General features: G+C 41.1%; 1 pseudogene; it reads left to right on the forward strand.

The window, feature by feature from the left end:
* The first annotated feature begins 1,489 nt into the window (after nt 1-1,489).
* Nucleotides 1,490-7,918, forward strand: LOC102428748 (annotated as a pseudogene).
* Nucleotides 7,919-8,214: the final 296 nt, after the last annotated feature.

An 8,214-nucleotide genomic window follows, 5' to 3' on the forward strand; every position in this document is an offset into this window, starting at 1 on the left:
AAATTCCCTCCCTGAGGGCTGCAGAGGAGCTATGAGGCTGACAGTGGTTTCTTATCCATTGCTGACCACAGAATGGCATCAGAATCTCTCTGGCTCCTTGGATGGACCATAGCTGTGGTTGTCCTCTTGACTTTTCTCCTCTAGTCCTCTCAATGATTTTTGTAGGTACCTTAATCCCCATAGTAAATCTTGTTCTAGTTGAAATACTTAGAATGATTTTTGTTTTCCTGGCTGATCCATGACTGACACTGCTTTTATTTAAAAATGATATTGACTCCCAATATAGCTAATACCTCTAAGAGATTCAGGTAGTAAAATGTCAGGAATTAACTTTAAAAATTCTAATTTAGTGGCAAAGTTTAAGTTCAACAATAGTAATAAAGAAAGCAGAAGCCATTGCCATTTCTAAATGTCAAAGTAAATACCTTTTTACAATAAAAGAGACCTTTTTCATATTTTGTCCCTGCCTCCAGATTCAACCTAAAATCATCTGTGATTAACTGAACATTTGTATGTCCCCAAATTGATGTATATTGTAGGCCTAATCTCCAATGTGACGGTATTTGGAGGTGGGGCCTTTGGGGTGTAATTAGATTTAGATGAGGTCATGAGGGGGAGCCCTCATGATGGGATTAGTGCCCTTATAAGAAGAGGAACAGCAAGAAGGCAGCCATCTGAAAACCAGGAGGAGAGCTCTCACCAGACACCAAATCTGCCAGCACCTTGATCTTGGACTTCTCAGCCTCCAGAACTGTGAGAAATAAATGTGTGTTACCTAAGCCACCCAGTCTATGGTATTTTGTTAGAGCAGCCCACACTGACTAAGACAAGACACTGTCTCACACCAAAGCCCATGCTCTTAATCATGAGCCCATATCTGTCACACTAACTGTAACTGAGAGCCACTGCTGCTCACTGAAGAGTAGCCTTGGGCCACATTGATGCTTGTGCTTAGACTCCAGAATCAGTGCCATCACCATGGAGAGATACCACATCGCATAACTACTCTACTGAAAATCTTGCTTCCTTGATGACAGAAGCCATTAGCCATGAGTTAGCATAATCATTCCCGTTTCTGAGAACAGAGAGGTTAATGATAAAAAATATATATATTATTTTGCTAAAAAATTTTTAATGCTAAAAAAAATTTTTTTTAACTCTATGGACTCAAAATAAGTCTAAGTCTATGGTGGATCTTCTTGATCTTAGGTTGGAATAAATATGTGGTAAGTGTGATTCCAAGCAGTCATTTTGAAAACCATAGACCATAAGAAGAGTTTGTTTAGATCTAATGTAGCAAACCTTACCTAAAAGCACCCCAAGATTCCCACTTAGACAGGAACAAGTCCAGAGGTGGGGCCCTTCCCTAGAGATGGCTTAACAGAGATGTGGCCAAAGCCTCCTGGCTCACTAGGCTCCTCCTGCTAATGAGACACAAAGCAGATGGAAAAGGCAGCTGAGATTAGAACAGAACGTTCTTTGAGGCGTCATGCTCTGTGTTTCCACAGCAACATCATACCTGGAAGAAAGCAACCTTGTGATGAAGCTCAGCACGTCTGTCTCCATAACAACAGGATCATGGCAACTTGGCCATGACTCCTCCCTCTTCCTCCTCAGCAGTGACCACAGTAACTGTACTGCACACCCTCAATTCCAGATGAACAGCTCCACCTCTGAATTTCTTTGACGGATGTCTTAATCAGGTTCCCCAGAAACAGACCCTGAGATGAGAATTTGTCTTGAAAGTTATTTATTAAAGAAGTGCTCCCAAGGGAAACCAGAAAGGAAGGGGAGAGTGGGGTGGCAAGGGGGAGAAAGCCAAGCAGCAGTATTGCCCCAAGCGCTGTCCTGCAGAGGGTAACCTCAGCCTGCTCTCAGAGTTGCCTGTACCCATTTGTTATTACTTAGCAGTAATCCCAGGGGGATGAAAATCCCACGTATTTTCAGCTTTTTGCCTTTATGGAACAGCAGGCCCCATGAGCCAGGAGTTCCAGAGAAAGGCTGCATGCACTGGCTTTGGAAAGCACAGCAAAATCAGGTGGTGTGCAAAAATAGTAAAATGGTACTCCAGGGGAACTGAGCACAGCTCCACCATATCCACTACATTGGAGAAGACTGAGGAACGCGATGGAGAAATGGCTGGAGAAGAAACGGTGACGTTGGTAATGCCTTCTCTTTCACACATGTCAGACAGTGTTTGCCTAAGGTTCTCCAAGCAGGCTTTAAATGCCAGGGTCAGAAAAAGCAAAGTCAACTGGCAGCTACTAATCATCAACATTGTGCCTTGCACAGGAGTGGAAGTCACAGAAACATCATGTAACAGGACATATTGTTCCATACAATAATCTGAGGTTCATGCTATCCAGAGTGAGATCATATGTTGGTGCTAGAAGCAGAAATTAGGAGTGATGCTACTTCCTTGCATGGCCTCAATGATGATATTGACAATGGAGAGAGGACTCAAGTTATCAGAAAAGAGGCTGAAAAAGGATTGCCCCTCAATCATGGCATTCAGAACTTTAGAGCCTGAGTTTGATTCTGCCCTATCCCTCACTTTCTTTGTGACCTTAGACAAGTTCATTAACATCTTTGAATATCATATTTTTCTTCTGTAAAATGGATATGTTATATCCTACACTAGATCTCCACTCCTGGAGAAATGAAATAGGCATTATTTTCCTATCTCTCCCACTAAGTACAACTAAAAATCCCAGACATTAGATATAAAACTAACATAAGACTCTGTAAGGTGGAGAGAAAAAGGCAGATCAGCTAGAGACCTCAGCAACCAAGGAAGGACACGGTGCCGAATTCCATGAGTTTTCTTTTTGCCTCGTTTATCCCAGATGGCAACCTAAAAACACAAACAAGCACAGACAAAAAAACAAACCAAAACAAAAAACCTTGCTTATACTAGTCAAAGGACCAGGAAAGGCGAAATCTAGCACTATAAAAAACTTTCAGACAATAACTACTCTAGTCCAGCTCAAATACCCCAGAAAATACTGTGGCCCCACCACCATCCACTCCAGAAAATGTCAAGTGTGGAGCCTAGACTTCCACCTTTGCAAGGTCATAATGAGGTACCCTACAACCGCCACCAGAAGCAGAAAGCCAACTAGAAAGCCAAGACTTTCATCACCACCAGGCATAACAAGCCCTCTCTCCCACTGCCCCAATGGGGACTAGGGCGTGAGTCAGAGCTTCCACCTCCACTGGCAGTAGCAAGGTGTCCCCTTCTTCTTCCCTGGGGTGGCATCAGAAAAAGCCTAGTGGCGAGTCAGAAATTTCCTCATCACCCACTGATAACAAGGAAACCCCATAATCGTGTCAGTAGAGACCAAGACGAGAGATTTAACTCTCACCCCCACCCAGAGCTAAAGAAGAGCCCCTACCCCAACCTTGGGTGTCAGTGGAGGACAGATGGATAACAAAGAATGAAGTAGCACCCTCACCCCCAGCCAGAGCAGTATCGGAAAAAGCAGCTAAAAAGGGAGGTTTAAATGAGATTTAGGGTCATATAACATAATATAAATATGTCCAAGTTTCCATTGAAAATCACCCATTATATCACAAACCAAGATAATCTCAAACTTAATGAAAATGTCAATCAACAGATGCCAAAAATAAGATGACAGAGGTGTTAGATTTTGAGGCAGCCATTATAAAAGTGCTTCAACAAGCAGTTACTAACATGTTTAAAACAAATGCAAAACGATGCCACAGCAAAAAAATTAGAAGATATAAAAAAATCAAGTGGAAATTTTATAATTATAAAATATAAAAACCAAAATAAAAAGTTCAGTGATAGTTCACAGCAGAATGAAGGGAATAGAGAAAGAAGAAACCACAACTCATTGATATTAAATAATCTAAATAGCCCTGCAACTATTTTAAAAATTGAATTAATAATTTTAAAACTTCCAAAAAGGAAAATAGCTTGATGGTTCCTCACAAAAATTTCTTCCTAAAAATCAATAATAAATAAATAAATAAACAAACAAACAAGCATACATTCTGTTACCGTGCGATCCAGCAATCACATGGAAGTGATAGTTACCCAAAGGAGTTGAAAACTTATGTCCACATAAAAACCTGCAGGTGGATTTTTATAGCCGTTTTATACATAATTGCCACAATTTGGAAGCAACCAAGATATCCTTCAGTAAGTGAATGAATAAACTGTAGTACACCCACACAATGGAACATTATTCATTGCTAAAAGGAAATGAGATATCAAGCCAGGAAAAGACATGGAAAAATCTTAAATGCATATTAGTAAGTGAAATAAGCCAGTCTTAAATTGTTACATACTGTATGAGTCCAACTATATGACGTCCTGGAAAAAGAAAAACTATGAAGACAGTAAAAAGATCAGTAGTTGCCAGGGGTTAGCAGGGAGGAAAGGACTAATAAACAGAGTATAGGGAATTTTAGGCCAGTGACACTACTCTGTATACTATAATGGCAGATATATGTCATTACTAGAGGCCCAGTGCACAAATTTGTGCATGGGGGGGGGGGGGGTCCAGCTGGCCCAGCCCCAATCAGCAGATCGGGGCAGGCCTGTTGGGAGGAGGAAACAGTGGGAAGTTGGCTGGCCATCCCTGCTCCCTAATGGGGTAGAGGGGGGCGATCAGGGGCGGGGCCAGCCTGGGGGAAGGGTCGTGAGGAGGAGGGTGCTGGCCAGCCACTCCACCCCTATCTGGGTGGGAGAGGCTGATCAGGGGTGGGATGGCTGGGGAGAGGTTCCCGGGAGGTTGGCTGGCCGGCCCCACCTCCTGATCGGGCCAGTTTGTTGGCCGCAGTGGGCATCATAGCAACTGGTCCTTCCAGTCATTACAGCGTTCGGGTTGCTGGCTTTTTGTATATATAGATAACTTTGTCCAAACCCATAGAGTGAACAATAGAATAAGTGAACTCTAATGTAAACTATAGGCTCTGAGTGACAATGATGTGTCAATGTAACTTCATCAATTGTACAAAAGTACCACTCTGGTGGAGGATTTTGACAATGGGCAAGCTGTGTACAAAGCAGGAGGTATATGGGACATCTCTGTACCTTCTGTACCTTGCTGTGAATGTAAAACTGCTCTTTAAAAAAAAAGTATATTTTGAGAGAGAGAGAAAGAGGGAGAGAGGGAGGAAGAAAGGCTATTTAGCCGAACCGGTTTGGCTCAGTGGATAGAGCGTCGGCCTGTGGACTCAAGGGTCCCAGGTTCGATTCCGGTCAAGGGCATGTACCTTGGTTGCGGGCACATCCCTACTGGGGGCTGTGCAGGAGGCAGCTGGTCGATCTCTCTCATCGATGTTTCTAACTCTCTATCCCTCTCCCTTCTTCTCTGTAAAAATTCAATAAAATATATTTTAAAAAAAAAAAAAAAGAAAGAAAGAAAGGCTATTTAAAATAAAAACAGATAGCCCTGGACTGTGTGGCTCGGTTGGTTGGGCATCTTCCCATGCGCCAAAAGGTTGCTGGTTCGATTCCTGGTCTGGGTTGTGGACTTTGGTCCCAGGTAGGGGGCATTCTGGAGGCAGCTGATCGATGTTTCTCTCTTCCTCTCTCTAACAATCAACTTTAAAAATATTTTTTAAAAATAAAATAAAAACAGATAGGTTCACTGGAGAATTCTATCAAACATTTAAAGAGAAATTAACACCAATTCTATACAAGCATACCATTTTTTATTGCACTTCATTTTATTGTGCTTTGCAGATACTTGTGTTTTTACAAGTTGAAGGTTTGTAGCAACCCAGCGTCAAGCAAGACTATTGGCCCCATTTTTCAAATAGTTCACTTTGTGTCCGCGTGTCACATTTTGGTAATTCTCACAATATTGTAAACTTTTTCATTATTATTATGTTTGTTATGTTGATCTGTGATTAGTCATCTTTGATGCTACTATTGTAGTTGTTTGGGGGCACCATGAACCATACTCATAACATGGTGAGCCATTCTATAAATGTGTGTGTTCTGACTGCTCCCCTGACCAGTCACCCGCCCCAACACCCCCCGCCCCTCTCCCCCTCTCCTCAGGCCTCTCTATTTCCTGAGAGGAAACATTGAAATCAGGTAACAACCCTACAGTGGCCTCTAAGTGTTCAAATTAAAGGAAGAGTTGCAAGTCTCTCACTTTAAATAAAGAGCTAGAAATAATTAAGCTTAATGAGGAAGGTCTGTAAAAAGCCAAGATAGGCCAAAAGCTAGGCCTCTTGTGCCAAACAGTTAGGCAAATTGTGAGTGAAAAGTTCTTGAAGGAAATTAAAAGTCCTACTTCAGTGAACACAAAAATTATATTTAAAAAAATTTTTAAAGAGAAATAGCCTTATTGCTAATATGGAGAAAGTATTAGTATCTGGATACAACATCAAACCAGACACAAACTTCCCTTAAACCAAAGCCTAATCCAGAGCAAGGTCCTAACTCTCTCCAGTTCTATGAGGCTGAGAGGTAAGGAAGCTGCAGAGGAGAAGTTTGAAGACGGCAGAGGTTGGTTCATGAGGTTTAAGGAAAGAAGTTGTCTTCATAACATAAAAGTACAAGGTGAAGCAGTAAGTGACGTAGAAGCTGCAGTAACTTATTTTTTAAATATATTTTATTGATTTTTTTACAGAGAGGAAGGGAGAGGAATAGAGAGTTAGAAATGTTGATGAGAGAGAAACACCGATCAGCTGCCTCCTGCACATCTCCCACTGGGGATGTGCCCGCAACCCAGGTACATGCCCCTGACCGGAATCGAACCTGGGACCTTTCAGTCCGCAGGCTGACGCTCTATCCACTGAGCCAAACCGGTTTCGGCAGAAGCTGCAGTAACTTATCCAGAAGCTCTAGCTAAGAGAATTAATGAAGGTGTCTACACTAAACAGATTTTCAATACAGATGAAACAGCCTCATATTAGAAGACGATGCCATCTAAGACTTTCATAGCTAGAGAGGAGAAACCAATGCCTGGCTTCAAAGCTTTAAATGGCAGGTTGGTTCTCTTGTTAGGGACTAAAGCCGCTGGTGAAGTTGAAGCCAATGCTCATTGATCATTCTGAAAATCCAAGGGCCCTTAAGACTTATGCTAAATCTACTCTTCGTGTGCTCTATAAAAACAACAAAGCCTGGATGGATTTTAAGCCCACTGTTGAGACCTAGCTAAGAAAAAAGATTCCTTTCAAAATATCACTGCTTATTGACAATGCACCTGTCACCCAAGAACTCTAACGGGGATGTGCTATGAGATTCATGCCTGCTAACACAGTATCCATTCTACAGTTCATGAATCAAGGATAGTTTCAACTTTAAAGTCTTATTAAGAAATACATTTTGTAAGGCTACAGCTGCCATAGGTAGTGATTGCTCTGATGGATCTGGGCAAAGTAAACTGAAAACCTTCTGGAAAGGATTCGCCCTTCTAGATGCCATTAAGAACATTAATGATTCATGGAAAGAGATCAAATATCAATATTAAGAGGAGTTTAGAAGAACTTGATTCTAACCTTCAGGGATGACTTTGCAGGATTCAAGACCTCAGTGGAGGAAGTACCTGCAGATGTGGTGGAAACAGCAAGAGAACTAGAATTAGAAGCGGGGCGTGAAGATGTGACGGAATTCCTGCAATCTCATGATAAAACTTTAATGGATGAGGAGTTGCTACTTAGGGATGAGCAAAGAAAGTGGTTTCTTGAGATGGAATCTACTCCTGATGAAGATGCTGTGAAGACTGATGAAATAACAACAAAAGGTTTAAAATATTACATATAATTAGTTGACAAAGCAGCAGCATGGTTTGAGAAGATTGACCACTATTTTGAAAAAAAAAATTCTACAGGGGGTAAAATGCTATCAAAGAGCACCACATGCTACAGAGAAATAATTTGTGAAAGGAAGAGTCAATTGGGTGTAGCAAACTTCCTTGTTGTCTTATTTTAAGAAGTAGCATCATGATGAGTAATAAAAGTCTAAGAAGACTACATACAATGTGATATAATCTTTTTAGAGTTTAAAAACAGCTAATAAAAATATATTGTTTACATATATGATAAATACATGTATATGATATATATGTATATATATTAACTTTTTTAAAGTAAGGCAATGATATACACAAAATTTAGGATAGCTATTGCCTTTGAGGGAAACAGGTAAATGGGCTGGGGATGGGAAGAAGAGAAACAACATAGGCAGATGTAATTGTCATTGTTTATTCTTGAGTCAGGTGTTTAGTT

This window comes from Myotis lucifugus, unplaced genomic scaffold, assembly GCF_000147115.1.
Source record: "Myotis lucifugus unplaced genomic scaffold, Myoluc2.0 scaffold_487, whole genome shotgun sequence".
In the NCBI taxonomy this organism is placed as follows: domain Eukaryota; kingdom Metazoa; phylum Chordata; class Mammalia; order Chiroptera; family Vespertilionidae; genus Myotis; species Myotis lucifugus.